The sequence below is a fragment of the Gallus gallus genome, chromosome 1, assembly GCF_016699485.2.
Source record: "Gallus gallus isolate bGalGal1 chromosome 1, bGalGal1.mat.broiler.GRCg7b, whole genome shotgun sequence".
Lineage (NCBI taxonomy): Eukaryota > Metazoa > Chordata > Aves > Galliformes > Phasianidae > Gallus > Gallus gallus.
Window position 1 is genome coordinate 92,849,201 of NC_052532.1, and position 23,683 is coordinate 92,872,883.

The window sequence follows — 23,683 nt, forward strand, 5'->3', positions numbered from 1 at the left end:
GCTGAGATACACTCTAGTTTAACAGTAGAGATAGTAAAATCCTCTTGAAATGCCGGTACAAGCGTCACTACATCTGTTTCTACTTATCAGGTCCGTCAGAGACAGGAGTGGTCTTTGCCTCTGGCTGGGTGCATGAACACTGCTACCAACTATCAAGAAAAAAAATGGACAAAATTTGCTATCAGGCAAGAAATGTTTTTATGTGGAAGGGGGTAGCAGAATATGTTTCCAAAACAGCGTAGTTCTGCTCTTTAGTTTAGCATCCCTTAGTTAAGATTTTTTATTTTCAATTTTAAGTGTCATTGCAGATCTTGTATTTTGTACCTCAACAAAATTCTCCTACCTAGTTAATTGAGTTTGAGGGCTGCTTGTATGAGTGACAGCTCCTCCCACTCTTCTTTCTTACTCTCTTTGACTTCATAACCTAACCTTTTCCTTCTGCTTTCTCCCCATTCCCCACCAGCACCCAAGGAAGAAATTGTGTTTAAAGACTCAGAAGTACTGCTCCCAGCAGGATGCTGAGCTATATTGCTCTGAAAATGTTCAAGATGTATTTTCCTCTTCTGTTTTTAAAGAATGAGTTATTGTTACATTCAGAATTTTACCTAGTTGTCATTAATGATTGATATGTTTTTTTTTCCCTAACCTTTTTTCCTTCTAACTTGAAATTAGAAATTAATGACTGTTTTTCTGAAATTAAATATCATGCTATAGGCAGAAGTCTCTCAAGTAACTAGTGATACACGCCATTGAGACAGCAACTGATTTGGAAGGGTTGTGTCTTAAAAAAAAACAGCCAACCAACCAAACAACAACAACAAAAAACAACAGTGAATATTAGTCTAATACCTTGTTTTCTTCATTCATATTTTTCTGGTACTTTTATATTAAAACCAGATGAAGATTCAGTCTTTCTCTGTTTTTGTTTTTGTTATTGTTCTATTGTAGTGATTCTGTACTTTGAAGTGACTAAAATGACTTAACGTGATCATAGAATCATAGGATCACAGAATGATTTAGACTGGAAGGGTCTTCAAAGTGCACACAGCCCCAACCCCTGCCATGGGCAGGGTTACCTCCCACCAGCTCAGGCTGTCCAGGGCCCCATCCAACCTGGCCTTGAGCACCTCCAGGGATGGGGCATCCACAGCTTCTCTGGGCAGCCTGTGCCAATGCCTCACTGCCCTCTGAGTGAGGAATTTCCTCCTAACATCTAACCTAAATCCCTTCTCTTTTAGTTTAAAGACATTCACTTTCATACCATTAAAATATTGCTCTCCCTCCTTCTTATGAGCTCTTTTCATGTACTGGAAGGCCACAATGATCTCTTCCTGGAGCCTTCTCTTCTTTAAAATCTGATCTATTTATTTCTTAGATATAGCTTTAAAGAACAAAAGATGTGTACCATTAGCCTAAGAAACTGCCAGTAGAGCTAGTAAATAGTTTCAGTACAAGATTAAGGATGAAGCTAAAGAGCATGAAACCTTACTTGCTAGATGAGAGTAGAGAAATGAAACAAAAGTGCACTAAAAAGAGATCAAGGAGTGCCACCATGGTCAACACACACACTGTGGGTTTGTGTTTGCCAAGTAACAACCTTTAGAAATGTTAACTAGCAAGTAAAGCTGGTTTCCATTTTAGCATTTGTTTCTCCTGATGGTGTTATCTGTTATAGGTCAAACAGCTACTATGGATGACAGCTTAATAGGTCATTTTAAACAAAATATACACACTGAGCCACCGATTAAAGATCACGTAAGTAAGTGAAGATGAGACATTTGGTTTTTAGGTGGCTACAAAGGCTTGAGAATTCCACAATGAATATCAAATCCTGTCACAATATCATGTACACAGGCTGTTCTTCTCTGGGGACCATGCAACTGCTTTACTGAAGAGCAGTTCATTTCCAGAAAAAGTGTCCACTTTAGGAAGGCTCCCATTCTTTGCTTTTACTTAGGTATCTGGAGAGCCCACCACATAACAGCATCTGCTGCCAACAACAGACTATTTACCTTCTTTACTTGTCTTTCCTTCATAATTATATCCAAAAATAGGTCTTTTTAGGTCAAATCTGCCTTTAGGGGTGGTTCAAAATACCACTGACTTTTGTGCCAAAATCTAAAGGAGGCACTTGAGTCTGCTTATATTGCTTCTTCACTTTGTCATCAGTCTCGCAGTAACTGGCTTGTCCTAGTGAAAAGAGTCTTGTCTACTTTCCTCAGGAGAAAACTTAGTATCTCTACACCAGTGTAGAAATTTGAAACGTGAACAGAAAATTTAAACCTGAAACAAGCATATCTAAACAGAAAAAAATGTTTGTACTGCTGAGAGATCCCTGCTCCCTAGCCCAAGAGGCAGTGTGGCCTGTGCCCACACATTAATCTCCATTTAGAGCAGTGAAGGCAGCTGTGCCCACACTGCAAAACAACTAAAACAGGTGTGATGTTATTACTATTTCAGATATTTTATGGTTCAAAATAGCTGAATTTGTGTGAGGAATGACCCAGAAAAATGGCAGATATAATAACATAATTCCAAGGGGGAGATAGGTTGTATGTTCAGGGATGTGGCATGGGGGGTTGTGAGCCCTAAAGGACAGAAGGGAGTACAGCAGAGAAGACAATGTAGGACAGAAAGATCTGGTTAAGGTCTCAGCTACTGTACTTATTTGATATAGTCTTTTCAGTAAATAATTTCTGGATCCACATGTGACTGTTGTCTTGGATGACACTATTGGTTTTGCTCCAAAGCTAGGTGCAGGAACAAACTAGCATTGATGCAGTTTGGATGATCAGGAGATATGGACTTGAGAATAAATAAAGGAAGTGAGTGTAAACATATCCCTAGGTCCTCCCTCATAATGGAAAATAGTTCCTTATTCTAAACATAAACATTAACTAAAAAAGCAACCCCCCAAAACAAAAAAAACCCAACATTAATAGAAAAAAAAAAACAACCACATACACACAACCACCCTGGTCTAGATGAAAGGAAATATACATTTCATCATTTCCAAAACATCAGGGGCCTTTTTTTGCTACCAGCAACTGTCAGTCTTCAGGTAATTTCATAATATATCCCACAGTACAGTCCTTGAGAGGAGTGAGAGTTGACTGAAAGACAAAAAAATTAAAAGCCTTCAGTAAAAGGCAAAGTGAGAAAGAGCTTAATTTATAGCCCTAATGTAAAAATTCTTTGTGCAGAGGAGATGGTAATTATGCCATTATGCTGGGCAGGCCCAATACAGAATATTGTTTATGCAGATACAAGTGTTAGTGAGGACAGAATGTAAGTCATTTCCCTGGGAAAGAAATAAGCAGCCCTAAATGCAGCTTTTACGAAGACCAAAATGATATTAGACTTCTAAAGACAGAATTTCCTGTTTTCTTGAGTGGATAATTACATTATTTGCTTGTTTTATCTGATATGTTTGGATTTTTTCAATGTCACTGAAAAACATCAGTGTCGCCGTCTGCTCCTGGCTACCCTCCCCGGGTGGCTCTGGTTCATCCCCTCACCATGCCTGGGCCCTCAGTGGGTCCCATCACCTGTGCGTGGCCCTGCCTGACCTGCTCAGGTCCCATGAGCTGTGCCTGTCCATGAGGCAGATCTCATGCAGCACTTTGGCTCCTCATATGCCCTGCCTGGCAGAGAAGCCTCTTGTTTTTCCTCACATATCCATTCAGGATGTGAATGGCCATGTAGCAGTCCTTCAAAAGCAATCTGCTGGTTACATCATCTGGACATGAATCAGTTCTGAGATGTAGTTGATGTGTGTTCACATGTACGTCTCTAACTGGTCAGTCCTTCCTGATCTGTTTGCATGCTTTGTTGTTCATGCCCAAGAGCATCCCTGATACTTATTCTATTGAGCTACATTTCTTAAAACAACTTTGAAGTCTAATTGAATTTTCAACTTATGTGCATTCTCTGTCAAGATGGTACCACCTGCACACTTACAAAGTGTGCAATATATTCCCTCTGCTAGACTGGTAAGGAAAAATTAAATATTAATTATTATTGAACTATTAATTAAAGTATTAAATGACACCCAGGAGCGTCACAGCCTGCATCTTGATGGTAGTTGTAATAATGACATAAGATATATTTTCTAAGTTTTCCAGCCTATGGTACACGCTCCTTCTATATTTTCACCCAAGCCACGTTTATGGCTTTGTGTCTGTGGCAATGTGAGAAGCTTGTCCTGTAGCTACCAGGATTTAATATAATGCCACCTGGAGGGAAATACTATAACTGACTAAGATGAATCTTATTACAATGCTGCACGTGATCCAAATCTGCTTGTGTTCTCTAGTGGTCAAGACAGACCACAGCCTGAAATCTCTCCCAAAGATGATATTTTGATAGTAAGCCTCTCTGTTTGATACTAGACATCTCCATTTCAATTTTATCTCTTTTGCTTTCAAGAGTACCTCCTTCTATTCCATGGCTCAGTGAGCCATAGGTACCATAGTGAGCTAGGAAATTTGTACTCTGTGGGGTCCTCCATCACCACGTAATAGGGTGGCTTGGCTAAGCCATTGAGATCTCTTATCATCTAACACAAATCCAAGGATAAGACAATAAGTACAGACAGTTTCATTTTTCCACGTGGAACTTCATAGATAATCTTATGCTTAGTACAAATGAACTGAAGAGATTTAATGCTATTCAATCATAAGTGTTTTTTCAAGATGAAGTGATAGGAATGCTTTCCTCTTCTTCCATTGGAACGATCAACTCTTCTCCAGCAAAAGATCTAGTTATGGCCCAATTCTATGTATCTACAGAATATAGTTATGATGCAAAGAAATCATCTGTGTGTACAGCTGGAAAATGCTTTTTTTTTTTTTTTTTTTTTTTTAAAGTACTGCATTAGCTCTGCTACAAGTGTTCTACATACACTGGTTTTGCAACTGGAGGAAAAACAAGAGCTTTGGTAATCACTGCTGCCCACATAGAAAGTTTTTCAGTCAAGGCAGTGTCAGAGCATTTCATTGTGAGTACAATCAGTAGCAATCCATGAATTCAAAAGACCACGAAGCTCAGACAGCTGAGGACAAGGAGAACATGGTCTGTCTGAAATCTAGCTACTGTCAGATAAAGGAAGATAGTGAGATTGGAAGGAAGAGAGAAAATGCAATGTGATGTTGAAGTCATGCTACTCTGTTGACCCTGAGTGATTCACTGAGCATCGTGTCCTCCGTAAGAGGTAGGAAGCAATAAGCAAAGAACTTTTTGGCACTTCTATCCATGAAAAGGCCCAAGCCAACTCTTCTGCTCTCATCATTATGCTGCTGTAGCAGCTAACTACAGACAGCAATACGAAGTCAGTGTTACCATGGGCAAAAGGAGTGAAATTTAATTAAAATAAACTTTTATTGCCAGAGAAGAGGCTTCTGACTCTTATCTGTTTGCCCAGAATTGTTGCAGACTTGAGTATGTGGTTACAAGTACAGTAGTTAAAGCTCATATATTCTATTTTGAAGGTCAAAATTCTCTAAAATTTGTTACAGTTGTGATTGTGATTTATAGCTGCAGAGATGGGAAGTCTTCATCAACCCAGGGGAAACTGCCAAATGCAACCACACTTCAATAGGCACAAAGTACCCTCTGGAGGAATTCCTGGTTTTTGCTTTCTCATAAAACATCCATCAAATTGTAATCACTTCTTATTGCTGCACAAGCAGTAGCTTTTTTGAGTTAGGTAAGCCAGTTCAGTCATTCTCATTTAATCTGTCCTAAATTTTCATAATGGATCTGACCTTTCTGTGACTCTCTTAGTTCTTGTTTCTGCTCTTTTTTTTCCCTCTTTCTCCAGCAGGCCAGACCCCTACAGTTCCTTCACTGTTGTAAAGTTTTGCTCCTTCATATAGCTTTGATGTTGGCCTCCATGAAGTTGGTATGTGTGCTTATATCGATATGTATGTATTTAACATATATTACACATATATGTGCACAAATAAGTAGACAGATCACCTTTGCCCCTGTCTACACCTCATAGTGACAGTGACAGTCTTGAGAGAATAAGCTAGGTACACAGTGCAATATTCCCCATGGTGAACAATGACTTTTTAATTGTTTAGCATCTAAGGCATAATTGCTGTGACTGCTATTGGGCCAGACGACTTGCTACTTTGTGTCTGAATGTTTTGCCATCAAATCTTCGTATTTTTCACCACTGGCTGAAAAACAGTTCAAAGCCTGAAACGGTCACGCTGTCAATGAACTCAGTGGAATAATAGTTTCTTACAGAATGCAGTGAATTAGGCTCAGAATGGATACAGACCATTTCTAGGGAATAGTAATCAAAATTCTAATTAAGTTGTCCACTTCTTCACTGTGGTAAACCACATCTTCAACTTTGGGCTGCTTGCCCCTCAAAGCGAAATTTTCAAAGTTCAGCTTGCATTCTGTCTATAAAAAATGGTGCTTAGACTTACTCAACAAGGCTATTTGCTGATGTGGTTTTCCTTAAGACAAAATCACAGCTAGTGGTTAACAGAAATCTTCTCATTTGTTAATGAAGCTGGTGCATGGGAGACTTTAGGTTGGGTCTTTTATGGTGCTGAGTCATGATATAATAAACCATACTTGCTACATAAAGCTGGCTATCCAGTCCTCAGTCTTAGACTCCATGCCTTTTTCCTGGTAGAAAAGCTGCAAATACATTCTTAGAGATGCACAGCTGTAAGAATCAAAGCCAGCTTTATAAGTTTCCCACATCTGAGTAATCCTCCCAAATTATAACAGCATACCCTCCCACTATAGGCAAGGGGAACTCAAAAATAATTTCTCACTTCTTAGGATGTCTCTGCCTGTGTAGTTCTTTATATTCCCATGTGCATTTTCTTCCTCCAGGAACCAAAGGAAAACGGAATGAGGAGGAAGCGTGAAGGAGATGACCACCTTCCATTACTAAATTACTGATTTATAAGGAGAAGCATTATGAAAGTAAAAAAAAATAAGCATGTATCACACACATTCCTAAAATTTTCTGAAACATAAGCTGATGTTAATTAAAATGAAAGGTGTATGTACTGAGGGACTTGCCCATCCGCCAGGAGTAGCTGCCTTGTTCCTCCTTTCCCACCACAGACATCCAACGTCAACTGGAAAAAATACTTTGTTTTGTTCTTGTATTGAAACTGATAATTGGAGACTTTATGGCAATTCTAAACATAATATAGTAGCAGAGGGCAACATTGTGCCTCACATGTATAATCACTTCGCAAAAACTAAAAAAAAAAAAACCCTTAAAAAAAAAAACCTAAAAAAAAAAATAGAACCAGCAGACACATTTTTGGTAGAATCACTTCATACAATAGCTACAGAATAATGTATCACATTGACTGGTCCATCTTGCTAAACACCACGACAAAGTAAATGAGCATTTGTATAAAAATGCCATAAGAGTTGAAGCTTAAATTAGAGAGTCTGTAACCTTTGTTTGTGATCATAAATTATGGAGAAGTCCTGCAGGGAAAAAATGCAACATTAAAAAATGCATTAAAAGCCAACAGATATGACCCATCAACTAGTAAAAATGTATTGTATTATACTATATACCTAACATTACTCACTTAGGATTGCTGTACTATACTTCCAACAGTTTCTACAGTTATTTCACAGGTTAAATGAGCATCCACAGATGGGCACTGGTCAAATGACACACGGATTGTCATTTAAAAGACAAAGGTATAAAAATATTTTCAATTAATACAATTAGTGTCCCTTTCATTCTGAAGCTACAAAGATTTCCTCTCTGTTTCTGGATGAAGGGCTAATACTTGGGCAAGACACAGAATCTGCCAGGACATATGGCTTTTTTTTTCCCATGAATAACTTAAAGAAAATTAAGGAAGAAAAGAAAAAGTCCTACTTTTTCAGATCCAAGCTGTAACTTCTCACAGCTATGCATCAGTACGTTATAAGAGGGCTAAGTTTTAATCACTGATATCTTCACAAACACTAAAATGGTGATATATCACCCTCAGATGTGCAAGTGGCACAAAAATCTGTGAGCATTTAAGAGATGTCATGTGCAGTATAAGCGCTTTCTTTCCGTAATGCACCTCAAGTGGTATCTCAGTACTGAAAAGTCACTCTTCAAGCAGGGAGTGCCTCCTGCCTGAGTTTGTTCTGTTAGCCCTTTCTTTTGCTGTCTGGATGAAAAAAAAACAGGTAGTTGGGAGCCTACAGAGGAGAAGGAAGGATGGAAGAAGGAAATCTGGTGGTGCATATTTGCAGGTTTCACTGAAGAACTGTAGAAGAAAAGCTTGTGGGAAAAAATATTGAAGCAACAGAAGCCCAGCTATTCTTTCTTTAAGAAAGCAGAATTTCTGACTTACCTAAGGATCTATTTTTATTGTTGTATTAAAATTTGCCAATGACTTAGAGTTGGTTGCCATTCTCCCCCCATCTTTGGCTCTACAAGCAACTTCCACAATTAAATTGAAGAAACTTTCAAATATTTCTGATAAAGTGATTCTGCCAGACCTGCCAAATCATGTAAAAGAAAGAAGACATGATCCTGCCTGTGAACAGTAACAGTGAAGAGGCAGAGGTTGGGGTACCAAGAGCAGTATGCTTACAGCACCTTAAAACAAGAAATGCTGTACCATTCCCAGTGTTCAGACAGTACCATTCTCAGGAGTTACTAGTGCTTTGGGCAGCATTGTTGATTAGTCACTTCAGTGTTCATCTCTTTCTGCAAGAGCTCCCTGCTTGCTAACTCCCTTTCAGCTCAACGCTGCAGAAAAGTGAGTGTCCTGTGTCAGCATACAGCAGCATATATGTTTGTGAAAAAATATAAACCTTGCAAAATATTTGCCTCTTGGGTCAGTAGTTCTTAACATTCAGTGGTGTATAAGTTAACAATTAATTGACATTCTCCCCTATTCTCAACAACAAGAGAAGTGATGGATGGACATAAGTTTTTGGAAGATGAATTCAAATAGAGGTGTAAACACAGTGAGCACCAATTTGGAGCAGAAGCCAGTGCTATGTACATTGAAGGGCATGTCTTTCCTCACCATTGTCAGCAGTCCTCTGTGGTTTGAAAACTGGAATCACAAGTGCTGTGCTTGGCATCTGTCAGGTTGGTATGTGTGCTCATGCAATAGTGTATACACATGTATGTACAACTATGTAGATAAATATGACAACTTTTCAGAAGGGAAAGAAGAGAATCAGCAAAGAGCTACAGAGTCTACACTAATACATGCTTTTTCTTTTTCAGAGTAGAACTTGTAAGTTTAGTTCACATTGTGGATTCGAGTTCAGGTCAGTCATATTTAGCAGCCATGCAACTGATACTCTCACTCGTATTTTCCCTTATTTTATGAGGGAGTGTTTTCTCCATGCATATATGTGCTACATTTTTTTGTTGTTGTTGTTGTTTTTAATAACTAACTTCTCATTTTCATTTTGCTCATGTAAACATCTGCTGGGTTACTATTCTAAGAACAAAATAGCTAATAGTAGGAAGCATAAATGTATGTGAAATGATACTGTCTAATAATGCAAAGAGATATGATCTCCTGAAGTTGATTTTGAAAGCCAATGGTCTCCCGGTGCCATCAAGCATCCAACTATTATGGTAACTGTATAAAATTAACAATCTCTCAAACAAAAGGCTGCCAGATTAAGCTATACAAACGGCACCAATTGTGCAGGTTTCTATCGCTTAAGTAATTGCAGGGTTGAGAAATATCACTTGTGTAGTTCAGGGTGACCTTGTTTTGTGGAATTAAGATGAATGTTCATTTGTTAATATTATAAACTGAAAGGATTCAAAGCCTGCTTGGATTTTCAGATGTGAGTGCCAGCATCCACAGTCAGTCAGCATACCAGATTGCATGTGCACAGCATACACATATCTATGCTGTATAGATAGCACCAGCGAAAAATTAAGCAAAGGAAAAGCAAACTCAGAGAGATGCCGCCACATGAGATCTCATCTACAATCAGGTTAATAAAACAAGTAAGCACGTTTGCAAGCCTAGAATGATCTAGGAAGGTTTTCATTCCTCAGTCCAACTTTAGGATAAAGCAGAAGCGGAGTCCTGCTCTGTCTGAAGCCCCACTATTTCAAGTTCTCCAGCGGCACCACCAGAGAAGCTAATTAACGAAAACCGAAGGATGATGGAAAGAAGCCAGGTAAGCCATAAACCGCTCCAGATATAAGCGCACAACAAGCAAGATAATGAAAAGTTAGCAGGATTTACCGTCTTAATTATCCAAGTGGGCGTTTTGTTTGGGTTGGAGTTTTTGTGGGAGCGCCGGGAGCTGTTTCCCGAGGACAGGTCTGTACGCATCCACGCCGCGGAGAGCAAAGCAGCAGCCAAAAAAAAAAAAAAAAAAAAAGGGAAGAGCTAAAAAAATAAAACCCCCGGGGAGGGAAAGGAAGAGGAGGTACCCACCGGCCGGGCAAACTCCGCCGGCTTTGCTCCCGCAGGGCTGAGAGGCGGCGGCTCCGCGCAACAAGAGCGCCGGGCGGAGTGGAGAGGTGGGCACCGGGAAGCGGCGCGGAGGGGCTCCACCGCGGCCCCGGGGGCTGCCCACGGGCTGAGCGAGCCGGACACGGCGAGAGTCCCCGCGTGGATCGCGGGTATCCGGCGCTGGGTGGAAGGGATGCTGCGTGTTCGCCGCTTTTTCAGTCTCCGCCTTGTGCCGAAGCAGTGGGTGGGAGGGGAAGTCTGTATCAGTCTCTCATCTGCCGCGGGATTTTGGATCCTCCGAAGTGTTGCTGTCCTCCTCCCAGATATTATGACCAAGCTGTGTGTGATGCGGTGCTGAGGTGGAATATGTGCTCAGCTCTCTGCAGCGGCTGCATACCATCTGGCAAAGCTGTGTGTTTAGACCAGGAGATCTGGAAGTGGCCAATACTTTGCCACTCCTGAGCCATGACTGAAGGTACCCAACTGCTATCTGTGGGGTGAGCCCCGTGCTCTGCAGCACCGACCAGCAGTTGTGCATTTATTTAGTGCCTTCCCTCTGCCTCCCTGGCACTCAGTGCTGGGCCTGCATGGGCAACAGGTTCCTGCAGTTGCTTCTAGCCTGGCATCCCAAGAGACTGAGCACAACGTAGATAACCTATCTGCAAGTACAGCTTTCTGCTCCTCTTACACTGTGTGCAATTGACTGTCCTCACAGACATTTTACTTTGGTACTAGGTAAACTCCGGGTATCCTTTCATCATCTCATGAGGTTTGCTGTTTGCTTGGATCTCTGCTTACACAAGTATTTGTTTTTGAAGCAAACCAGAAATGTATTTGGGGGGAACCAGCCCCTACATGCCAGAACACTAGTGTGGATAGCAACTCTAACACTCTCCCTCATCCTACAGCTGCACTGTAGTTCCACCAGTCTCCTTAGAGGCAGTCTCCCTTAGCCATTTGGTGTCTGTGGTGGCTGCTTAGGGCTTGTCTTTCTGCAGGCCCCTAAGGTTCTAGCTTTATATGAGCTGAATGCAGTTTTATCTTTTGCAAGTTATGGCTATACTGAATGAAGTCTTCTCCCTCAGCAACCAATCAAGTGAATCTCCTGCTGAGTTTTGATTTAATGAATAAAGTTTTAATTATACAATTAACCTTAGCAATAAAAGAGGTTAAACAGAACACTTTTGCTCTGTCCGTTGCTGCCGGTGAGTAGGAGATGACTGTTTATTATTAACCTGCATTTGCACTGTGGTCTGCTTCTGGACTTAAATTGATGCCATCACAATGAGCCTAATGGAGGATGTGAAAGTGCCTTTCTAGAACAGACAATTTAGCATACGATTTTTCTGCAGTGCCTGTAAACCTTTAAAAAGGATTTTGTCCTAGGGAAAAGGGCTTGAGTGACATTGATAGTGGCAGAATTTCTTCAGTAATTCCCAAAAGAGTGTGCTGGAGCATTGATTGTCACAGTGTGAGCACGTAATCTCTCCAGCTCCTTTTTCAAATACCTCCTTAGGGCCTCTTGCTTCCTGTGGTGTGATGCTCACAACACACTTGGGAACTGCTCGTTGCTACTTTGTGATTTGTGTGTTCTTTTTGTTTTAAAACATTGCCCAGCTTCAGACTGCACTTTTTTGAGCAAAGCTGCCCCTGCCCAGCACAAAGGCATCTTGGCCAGCTGCTGTGTCTCACAGCAATAGTTTTGATGGTAGCAAGAAAGGGTTTTTCTCTTTTGATTATAACAGGTAGCAATTTAAGGCTTATTTCAGAGAGTACATTTTTTGTTGTGTTGTTTTACATAGGAGCAGTCACACTGGGTCAGAGAGGAAGTCGTTCAAAGTCCATTATCTCCTCTCAGAGGAAAGCTGGTAGCGGGTCAGAGAAAAGTACATGACCTGGGCAGCCTTGTCCTGCATACTCCCTTGTCTTCCTGAAGCATAGGCACTACTCCCTTTGTGAACACGTTTATTATGTTGGTATCCACAATGTTCCTTCAGCAAGCTGTTCTATGGCAGCACTAGCCAATGGACTTATACAAAGTATTTCTTGTTAGGTTTAAACATCTGTTTTGTTTGTTTGTTTTCTCATCTTGTGTGTCAAACTGAATGTCAAACAGCTGTGACAATTTTCTTCCTATCTTAACTGATACTTTCATTAGATGAGTTACACCTATTTAAACGCCTGTACTTGAAAAGTTTGCAGGCCAATGAACAGGTAATAGTTGCATTCAGGGCCACTGCAGTTACTAGGGGGAGATAGGCCTATGCTTACATACTTGGATCTCAATTCTTTGGAGATCTTTATTTTTTGTTCTGAGTTCCATGGAACCTGTCTCATTAAAATAATGATCCTGAACTCAGGCTCCAAGGCACTATGACAGTACAAACAGTAATAATAAAATTAATAATAAAAAAATTAATACATTGGCATGGTGTCTAGGCAGTGGATGCAGAATACTGATGAGTTTTGTGCCATCACTGCATGCATTTTAGTCCCTTTCGGAGCAACTTTATGCAGATAACCATTTTTTAGATGAAAAATAAAATAATAATAATAATAAAAGATTAAATGAATTCAAGATCGCAGTCCTGTTTGTTTCTAAACAGTGTTCACCACAGTGATGATGAGATTCCAATTTCTTAGAATCACAGAATCATAGAATCACCATGGTTGGAAAAGATTTCCAAGATCATCCAGTCCAGCCATCCACCTACCACCAATGTTTCCCACTAAACCATGTCCCTCAGTGCAACATCTAAATCCTTCTTGAACATCACCAGGGATGGTGATTCCACCACCTCCCTGGGCAGCCCGTTCCAGCTCCTGACTACTGTTTCAAAGATGATTTTCCTAATGTCCAACCTGAAACTCCCCTGGTGCAACTTGCGGCCATTCCCTCTCATCCTATCTCTAGTTACACGGGAGAAGAGGCCAACCTCCACCCTGCCACAACCAACCTCCCCTCAGGTGGTTGAAGAGAGCGATAAGGTCACCCCTGATCCTCCTCTTCTCCAGACTAGAGAAACTTGTTCTCCAGAACCATTATGATCTTTGTTGCCCTTTTCTGAACATTCTTCAGGGCCTCCATGTCTTTCTTGTAGTGAGGGGCCCAAAACTGAACATAGTACTCAAGATGTGGCCTCGCCGGGGCTGACTACAGAGGGATGATCACTTCCTTGCTTTTTCTGGCAGCACTATTTCTGATATAACCCAGAATACCATTAGCCTTCTTGGTCACCTGGGCACACTGCTTGTTCATCTTCAGCTGAGCATTGACCAAAACCCTCAGATCCTTTTCCTCTGCGCAGCTTTCCAGCCACTCTGCCCCAATCCCATAGTATTGCATGGAATTGCTGTGACAAAAGTGCAGGACCTGGCACTTGGTCTTGTTGAACTCCATCCCATTGGCCTCAGCCCAGTGATCCATCCTGTGCAGATCCCTTTGTAGGGCCTTCCTACCTCCAGGCAGATTGGCACTTCCTCCCAGCTCACTGTCATCTTCAAACTTACTGAGGGTGCACTCGATGCCCTCATCCAGGTCATCAATAAAGATATTGAACAGGACAGGCCCCTGTACTGGCTCCTGGGGAACCAGCTTCTTCCTTGATCTGACAGAGCCACCAGCCACCAGTATCTCAGACATTTGTTCTGAGACAGTTCTCTGGGCATGTCTATGGCCAGGGAAATTCCATGGGATGCTTCTGTCCGTTTTACCATCTGATTATCTCCACAGAGTACTTTAAATTGGAAAATCTGAATCTGATGATATCAGTAAAGGTACTGTTGCCTATCACTTCAGAAGGCAGCCTTTCCTGGTGTCTGCAGGACTGTCCTGCAGTGCATGCATAGCTTGGGAAGATGGAATTGCAGCCAGTGGTAATGTGCTGGGCTGCAAGGCAGGTGCAAGAGGGAGGTTGGCATAGGGAATCCCCTGTTCAACACAATGTTTGAAGTTCCTGTAACCAACCAGGTTGCTTTTCTCTTTCTCTCTGCAAATTCAATTTCATGTGCAGAAAAGAATCTGAGCTGGTTTGTAAACCAATGTCCTTTTTGAGCTCTCCTTGTGAAAGCTAAAGACTCGATATGTCTGAAACTCTGGGACTTCATGTTTAAATCCCCCTTACAGTTAATCAGATGGACAATTTGTTTCTCCTGTGAGGGATTCCCTTGCTTGCAGTCCCTATTTCTTTCTGGGATGCTTTTTTCCTTGGACATTGAAAAGCCTTAGTTCTTCCTTGCTTCTTCACTCTTTCCTATTCACTGAAATCAACCTGGTGGCTGGAGTTTGCTGCCTGCCTTCCTTTCTTCCTGGTTTGGATCCACAGGCCTCGCAGTCTGAGGTGAATGCAGAGGACAGCATGGGCTGAACCCCACTGTGGAAACTGATGGCATGTTTTAATGAGATGCTATGTGCTTTAAGTGGATGTTTGCTGCTTTTGCTGTCGCCTTACTTGTGCTGTGCTGTGCCAGCATTGCCTGTTGGCCTTAAGGCAGTGTAACACAAAGGAGAGCCAGTGAGTGCTCTCTGGGGACGGTGGACAGGCCCTGATCCTGTTTACTCAGATGTAACCACCAAAGGAATCAAATGCAAAACAACACAGCTTAACCTGATGTGAGAAATGAATATGGCAAGTAGGGTTACCAGAAGAGGTTTCTTCCCTCTGTATTTATGAAAGGCAAGTAGAAAAGCCACTGCTCAGTCTCTAGGGCTGCACTGTCTTGGAGAAGAACCTCTCTGGATGAGGCAGCCAGTATCAAAGGGGATATGAGTGCCCTTTTGACTGGTGCTGTTCTGTTCCTAGAAGAGATTTAGCAGACCACATATATCCTGGTTTACTTGGTGTGAGAAGACACCAAATCAGCATAATGTAGAGATCCAGAACAGGCCCAGCTGGAGAATAGACCCCTCAGAGCAGTGCTCAGAGGCTTAGCATGTGTCTGGGTGGACAAGAGAAGCAAGAAGATCCACACTGAACCTGTGGTGCAGCTGGCGGCGTTTGGCATCAGTCATCTTTGGGAGCTGTAGCCAAGTCCCAGGGTGACCATGGGACTGATTGCTCACGGTCCTTGCCCTTTCTGCTTCACTATAAATACCCACACGTTTGGGATAAAATATGACATGAGGATGTCTGACTAACTTCAGATGACAGGGGTTATGGTGTCATTATTTATATCACCGTGTCAAGAGAGCAAGGAATTTAGCCTCTGACTCTGCCTTGCATAGCTGCTGCCATGCTATGCTGTGCCCATAGCGAGGGTCAGTGGCGCAGGTCAGCAGGAATGGTGACAGACTGTTTGTGATTTGCAGAACCAGGTGCTCAGCCTCCCTCAAAATCAGGCCATTTGTTTTCAACCTTTAATTAAAGCACTCTCACCTCCCATAAAGTCTGACTATTAAGTGAGAAAGAAGATTGCTACTTAGGAAAACATCAGATTATCTTTGCTTAATGAAATGTGTATATCTCATTGCTGTGTATCCAGGCAGGGGAAAGCATGAAAATGTTTACCCTCTGTAAACAGTACTTACACTCGTTGTATTCATACCTTCTCTCATCACACACTGCCACTGGATAAAGCTAAAACATGCCCCAAAGCAGCTTTAGTGTGGTGTACGAGGCAGGTCTTGGTGGGTTACAAATCTCCAAGGAAAACAGAAAGGCCAAGACTCCCTCTTGAAAAAGAGTGAAACTTCGATGAAGAGAGGGAGAAAAAGAAAATGCTTGGGCATTGGCACAGACTGCCCAGGGTGGTGACGGAGTCGCTGTCCCTGGAGGTGTTCAGGAACCATGCGGATGTGGCACTGAGGGACATGGTTAGTGGGCATGGTGGGGGTGGGTTGGTGATTGGACTGGGTGACCTCACTGGTCTTTTCTAACCTTAACGATTCTATATACAGTAGCGTGTAACTGAGGAATGAGAAATGGACAGAGATTTTAAAAAGAATGAATGTTGACTCATGATGTACAGTAAAAAAGGAACCAAGTGGCAAGTTACACAGACAGAAAACATGAAACATAGTGTTAACAAAAAAATTACAGAGGTTCCTGAGCATGAAAACTGAACCTGACATACAGCTGAGTGGGAAATCAAAACTCCCTGGATGCTGATGCCCTGATTTACAACTAGATTGTATCAGAAAGACGTTTAATCTCTCTTAGATTTAGTAGTTGTCCACTGTTTTTTAGAGGAATCCATCAAGCCAACATATATCAATGTGTATTGAGAACTACAGAAGCCGTAAAAATCCATATGCTTTTCTCCTTCCTTCAAAAGTGAGGATGTCCTCCACATTTCACTTTTTTTTTTTTTTCCTAAAGCCTAGAAACTATGTAGTACATTTCTTTATCTGAACTGATAACTGCCTAAGAGATTAGGTAGATTTGTGATTTCTTAGTAAGTACTGAATCTATTCTTACTCATAATGAACATAAGGTCTGAGGAAATCCTTAGGTGAGAGCCACTAGAAAAATCTTGATTGTTTTCCCTGCTAAATTACTAGGTACCTACATTTATCAGACTGGGCAGACTGTTGTCTCTAGGACTGCATGCTTTTATCTTCTAGAAATTGTATTTTCTGCTTGGCTGGGTGCTGCCGTTCTGTCAGTTGCTGTGATCATGCTTGCACGTATGCATAGACAAGTATCAGAGCAGTGCACAATTGGATATCTACAAGTTTCATAAGCCAAAGGAAAAAAATGCTAACTGGAGGGTGAAATGGTACACAGTATGCTTACAGCTATGTAGGCAATAGTGTCATTGTTCAGAACATGATTGAAATATATCTGATACATCGAAATAAAAAGCTTTCTGTAGGGTATAAAACAGTAACATTAATAGCAACTTCAGTACTCAGCTCAGTAATGATAAAAAAGGAGCATCTCCTTTTCCCCCAGAGAGAAGTGCCCTGCAGAAATACTGATCATGAGAACTACTGCTGTCAGTAGTACCTGTAGAGATGTGTCAGTGTTGATTAAAAAAAAACAACTCAGTGGCACTGGGATAACTTCTGAAAATGGCAGAAGAAAAGCATAGTGTCTACTTAAATATGTGCCAATATGCCAATAATGGAAGAGGGATCACTAGCACTGCACTGAGGAAAAAACTATTTAATTCCACTCCAACACAACCTAAGGCAATTTTAGTTGAAGAAAAAAAATATGGACTAGCCTCTGCAGCGTTCCACTTTACTCTTCTTTCTCCTAAATTCTCCAGACATTGCCTTTTCTCTAATCTGTTTCTACTGTATGTTTATAGGGTTGATTTTATTTTCCTGCCCTGTTATATCATTTCTCTGTTTCTTTGATTCTTGTCATTTAATGCACCACCTTTTCTTTCTATTTACTTTCAGTCTTCCTGATTTTTTTTTTTGGTTGAAAATTAGAAAGAAATTATTTCTATTAAAATTTATCTTGGAAGCTTTGACCAAAGAGAAAGGATCTACCGCACAAGGGCTGCAAATACTATTGGTAAGTGACAATCACTTCTTCCAGTCTGGGCCTTTCTCACCTCTTGATGCTCAGCCACTTTTAGCTAAGCAGGCTGGCTACAGAGTTTAATAATATACAGTATATCAGATGGGGATAAGAGAGCTGTGGAAAAAAGGAAATTTCCAGCTATGTGAGATGAGGAAGAACTTCCCTTCTATTTTATCAGTTCTAGGAAGCTGTGCCTTCACTCAGTCAAGTTCACATACAACGTTTCAAAATCCTTGGGATGGAGCACATGCAAGGAATACTAGCTGCAAGAGGTGAACTCTGTACTATAACACCTTCTGATGTTACAACAGTCTTTCCCTTTGGATTTCCTAAGAGCACTCTGTTCAGTCAGATTCCCATCCAGAAATCTGTAGCTTCATTCCCTACCAGTAAACTTCCAGAATTATTTTGATAACAAACAACTTTGATCTCTTCCCATGGCAGTTGCCTCAATAAGCAGGTCGATTATGTTTTGATTCAGATCTATTGAAAAATCTTCTACTAAACCTGTGGGGCACAGTAATTTTCACTGACAAGTAGAGCCTTTGTCATCTTGGAGATATTTTCAAAACTAATGAGCTTGCCAAAGTGAATAACTCCATTGTCCCTGTTGTAAAGAGTAAGTCTAGTAACCCAAATCTTATGAATAGTCAAATCTGTAATCTGTAGGAAGGAAAAGGTAATCTTATCTATCATGAGGAAGGACTGAAGAGGTGAATACGTAATCTTAGTAAAAATACAATTAAGATCCACACTGGAGAAAGAGCAGAAAAAGAAAAAAAAAAACACACACAAACAACAGCAACATAACAGTAACTAATAGTTAAGTGAGAATACATTTGTTCCAGTTACTTCTAATTAGTGTGTCAAGTCCAGCATCTCTTGCTCTGAGGTCTTTCATACTCTTTGGTGAACATTTGTGCTGATTTGGATGAATAAGACCAAGAAGGCCTTGCTCATGGATAGATCAGTGTTTGTCAGTGCTGCTGCCACCAAGTGCTGACTTCCATTAAGAGCGCAGGAGTTGAAAAAAAATCTCCCCCATTATTCTTATCCTTCTTAATCCAGGAAGATATTCATAGATTTCCAGTGCAGCCTAGCACTAAATTGCTGTTGGTTCTCTTAAGGAGATCTTTGGGGGTGGTTTTGATTGACTGAAAAGTAAACAGACTGCATCATATAAATAATGTTTAATTTGAGATTAAATATCAGGGTTTGCTCAGATTTCTCTGCGTCTTTCTCTATTCTGTTGCTTGTATACATATTTAGAAAATTCCCTGGGAAAGCCCAGGGACACGTTTTTTTTTTCAAAAGATTTTGAATCTTCCATTATTAAAAAACTTCATTGACTGCACAGTTCTTAAATGGATTGAGCTCAGGTGAGACTATGGAAGAATAGAGGAGACAAATATTCTAATAATTTTAAAGTAAATGCATCTTTTTGCAACAACGTTTGCTTTTAAAGATCCAGTTGCTGAAATTGCTTCTTGCATCATTAATGTGTATTTTATACTGGCTGATTATTCAACTTATTTTGAGTAAGAGCCTGTAGGATCTGTGTGACGATAGACTATGGAATGAAGTCACTTGGTATTTTAGAAGTCTCTGCTTTCTGAAAAACAGCTTTGTCACCAAGACTCATTCCTGGAAATGTGTAAGATTATCAGTTTCTTGACTTCTAAAAATGTAAATAGTATTGGATAAGCATATTCTTTCAAAATGCAGATAAACTGGAGGCTATAAGAAGTTCTTCTGGAAGGATATAAGAAGTAGTACTTTTATGTTATTATAAATCACTTGATTATGTCTTTGTTTCTCAATAAATATTTCAGTGAAACTTTGTAAATGATGGTGCAATTATTATTCAGAAGTATTTCTTATTAGCCCATTTTCTAAGCATAAAAATTAAAATCAAACACGGATTTGTGTTGCTCAACCAACTATTCCATGAGATCCTCAAGATCTAAGACTGGTAAAATTCATGGCAGTTCATTACAGTCAGCCTTTCAGTTATTCACAAGGGAAAAAAACATTTTTGACAGTTGTCTTTCTCTAAATACAAAAAGATTGGGGAAGTTATTGACTGTTTTGCTTTTATTTCATTGTTTATCTGTGCATTTCCCGATAGCTAGCTCTCTCTCTTAAGTTTTCTGTCTTGCATTACTAACACTTCCCTTTTTCTCAAGAGGTGATTGGCTCTCTCTGTCACCCTGGAGCTCTGAATGTTTTCCTTGATTTCCCAGAATCATTTACTTTTCTACATATTTTTTTCTCTCCCTCTATTTTGCATTTGTATTTTTGTGTCTCTTCTAAATTGAGAACTCTTGCATGCACCCATTAGACACTAGATCTTCACCTGCTCCCTCATAGAGAAAGAAGCCCTTTGAGACACACTCTTCTCTATAATTCTTATGCTGTGAGTGCTTTTTACTTTCCAACTCTAATAAAACCTTTGATCTTAATATCTAGTAGGGACAATCTTTCAAAATCATTTCCATACACTTAAGAGTGGCTCTTGCTTTCTACTCTAGTTATATCTTAGAATATTTAGGATTAAGAGTAAAACATGATTAGGTATTCTGTCACATCTGTGATCTTAAGATTTATCTGTCATAGGAGAGATCAGTGGATCATTAGTTCATATTTAGCCTTCTCTGTATGAAGTTCAGCTATAAATTCTTCTTGATTTTAACCATTTTCTGATTGCTTTTACTTTTGTGAAACTATCTTTACAAAGGAAAAAGAAAATCTGAGGTGAGAACCAAGATGCTTCTTAAGTGTATTTTGCTGTCTGCCAAAAAGAGTCATAGGCTGGTCTCCTGAACTTTATATGCACACAAGAACACAGAAAATTCCTTCACCAACATGTTGGAAAGTTTCTATTAGGGAAAGTATTTACAGTTAAAAATTAAATACTCTTAAACCTAAAATCACATTATTTTGAAGTTATCAATGTAAACCTTGATATTCTTTTTGGTCTAGGAGGAGCTTGAGACTGGGGAGCCATCTGGATGGGAGCCATTTTGTTGATATCAGATCAAACTGGGAAATTGCCAGGTGATTTCTACAGAGGGACAGAAACAAGGGAGATGAGTTTGTTTGGTAGGAGGTGTAGTGCTAAAATGATTGCAGCTTGTTTTGATTAGGTGAGTTGTTGGTCTCTGTCTTTCAGTAAAGCAGGCTGTTCTGGGAAAAAAAAAAAAAGAAAAAAAAAGAAAAAAAAAAAAAGAAGCCTCAGCTGCAAATCTAGTCCTTCTGGGCAAGCTGCTATTTTGTTCTGTGCTGTGACTGAAGATTTAGCCCTTAAAACAGGATAAGACCTCCAGCAGAAATTTTAGTGTTCATGTGTGAAATGGTACTGTTTAGGCCTGATGGATGCTTAGAAAAAGGCAAACACAGCTGAGTTAGCAGCATCTCTCTTATCTATTGAAGTGAAGTCAAGGTAAGATGGTCTACAACTTATCTGCTCATATCTTTCTGGAGGTTTGTGCAGATTAGGTTGCTATCTCTAGGGGCTGTCTTGCAGGGTTACCACTGGGGCATTTTGGGTGAGCTCCAGGTGCTCTGGAAGCTTCGTTTTGTTGGCTTTGGCAATTCAGACAGTGTTGCCACTCTCTGACTCTCAAAAGTCAAAGTAGTTATTGTTTTTATGCATGTTATAAATATTGTCCCTCATGATGAGAAAACATCTGATGTTGCTATGATGTTGTTACGAGTGGGTAGTGTGACCTTGAGTGCTAATGATGATAACATAGGATGAATAAGCCCTACTGTTCTGAAGTGCTGAAGCTTCATCTGAGAATGGTCTTGAGTAGGTGAGATTATTTTTTACCACAAGCATTAAGATAAACGTTTGGAATTAAGATAATCAAATACTTTGATGCTCTGAAATGATTTATCCTTATGATAATGTTTTCTGAATATGTTATTCTGTCACTTGATTCCTTTTCTGTGTAACCACTCGTGGTTCATGAAAGCTTACAGAAAGGCTTGGTAACATTTTGCTGAAGTGGCAAAATTCTTAGCACTCACCTGTTTCCATGTATTTTTTTCCTAAACAAAGCTGTTCTGTTATGATAACTCTTTCCAACATGTGGCTCAAAAAAATTTAAAAGGTTTCTCAGAATATCACAAGCAGTGTTATTGAGACATTGTAGCTGAGATACTTCTTGACTATAAAATTATCTTCTTGGTACCTATTTGGCTTTTCCTGCTCTCCTTTTATTTCAAGCTCACTTTCTTTTAGGCTTTCTCAAAGAACTTGATTATGCTGATCTTTAAGATTTATATCTGTTTATATTATATATATAATACTAATGTATATATTATTATTATATACAATCCATTGTATATTCATTTAAAGAAGAGCTTTATGCTGAAAATAAAAGCTAAAAATGCTGTAACTTCTTAAAGAAAAGTCAACAGGAAGCATTATGCGCTTATAATTTGATATGAAGCTGATTAAGTAAAAAATTGCTGTAGGACTCCTGCTTTCTTTGGAAAGTTGTATATGGGCATACTCTAGATATTGAAAGTTACTAGTTGGTGAGAGTGTGTGCAGGGATATAAGAAATATCTGTGGGATTTGTTAGCTTTGCATGCTTCTGGGGCTAACATAAACTGCCAATTTTGTAATTAGTTTTTTTAGACCCCTTACGTCATATTGAAAAATGCTTGCAATGTGGATCAAAACACTGTGCCCTAAAATACAATTAGAAATAAATATTATTGGGATAAGTGAGCCATTTCTTAATGGAAAGGTCATAAGAGAATGTCCATAGATGACTGTAAATACACTTGTTTGCAAGTTTATTACCATCATGTTATTGTTTACTAAGCCCTTTGAGAGAAGAGAAGCAAGGTGGTGAGAACTAAGGTTTTGAGTAAGTTAATACCTTTATAGCAATGATACAATTACTTAATATTTGTTATTAAATATTTTTATTGATTCATTTTGGAGGAACAAAACATGCTAGAATAGTGGCTGAAGTTCTAATACTCAAGAATAATTTAATTTCAAAAGAGCTGCGGATAAATGGATTTCTGCATGAAATCAATGTTCTTATAATTCAATACCTATTTCTGATGCGCTGTTGGTGTCATGTCCCTCCCCCTTTTTCTGGTCTGGAAACAGTAGACCAGCTCTTCAGTACAATGTGATGCCGAACAAATGAACTTCACTGCTATAAAGCTGCCTTATTTTTATAACTTAATAAAATACAACGCATTTTCCCGCAATTCATTCTGTTTGCATTGCTGGAAATGACTCTCCGTTTTTCCCCTCGAAAGAGTGAAAACCAATTTCTTGTAAATGCTTTTCACTAAACAAATGCTTAGAAATAAGTCATAACACTTGCTTTAAGCACTTGTCTGAGACTGTGAACTGCTAATAGCCTTTTTATAAATTAACAAATAAGTATTAACAGGGAAATTTGGTGTTGCTGTGGCCTCAGAAACTGAGGTGAGAATCATAGAATCATCTCAGTTGGAAAGAAGAATTGAGAAGACTGATAGCTGCAGGGCTTTCCCTGGGGATGCCTCTCTTGGCAACTGACCCTCTGCAACACAGCCTCTGTTGAGACTTCGGCTGCACATAAAGACTACTTGCATAGGTTTCTTATACAAGTCTCTGTCTGCTAACAGGGATTGATGAGTATTCAGGAATTTTTTTTCCTTCTCTCTGTGAAGTGTGCTACAGCCAGGAGCCCTGATCCTGAGCAGTTAATCGGATTCTTATTAGGCTTGGTGCGTTATGATGTGTCTGCT

General features: G+C 39.9%; 2 protein-coding genes across 7 annotated transcripts in view; one reads left to right on the forward strand and one right to left on the reverse strand.

Moving 5' to 3' along the window:
* The window catches only part of HTR1F (5-hydroxytryptamine receptor 1F), a 111,403-nt gene extending 100,775 nt beyond the window's left edge, over positions 1-10,628 (reverse strand). For 2 of the 3 annotated variants that reach the window (XM_040664695.2, XM_040664691.2), the window contains exon 1: positions 10,230-10,335. The gene's annotated coding sequence lies outside the window, so the exon portion shown is untranslated. Of the gene's footprint in view, positions 1-10,229 lie in introns of all 3 variants that reach the window. The other variant, XM_046913000.1, reaches the window with a different exon arrangement.
* LOC101752250 (cell surface glycoprotein CD200 receptor 1-A-like) overlaps positions 1-17,869 on the forward strand; it is a 146,768-nt gene extending 128,899 nt beyond the window's left edge. For all 4 annotated transcript variants that reach the window (XR_005846978.1, XR_006933903.1, XR_005846971.1 and 1 more), the window contains one exon: positions 91-17,869. The gene's annotated coding sequence lies outside the window, so the exon portion shown is untranslated. The remainder of the gene's footprint in view (positions 1-90) is intronic.
* Positions 17,870-23,683: the final 5,814 nt, after the last annotated feature.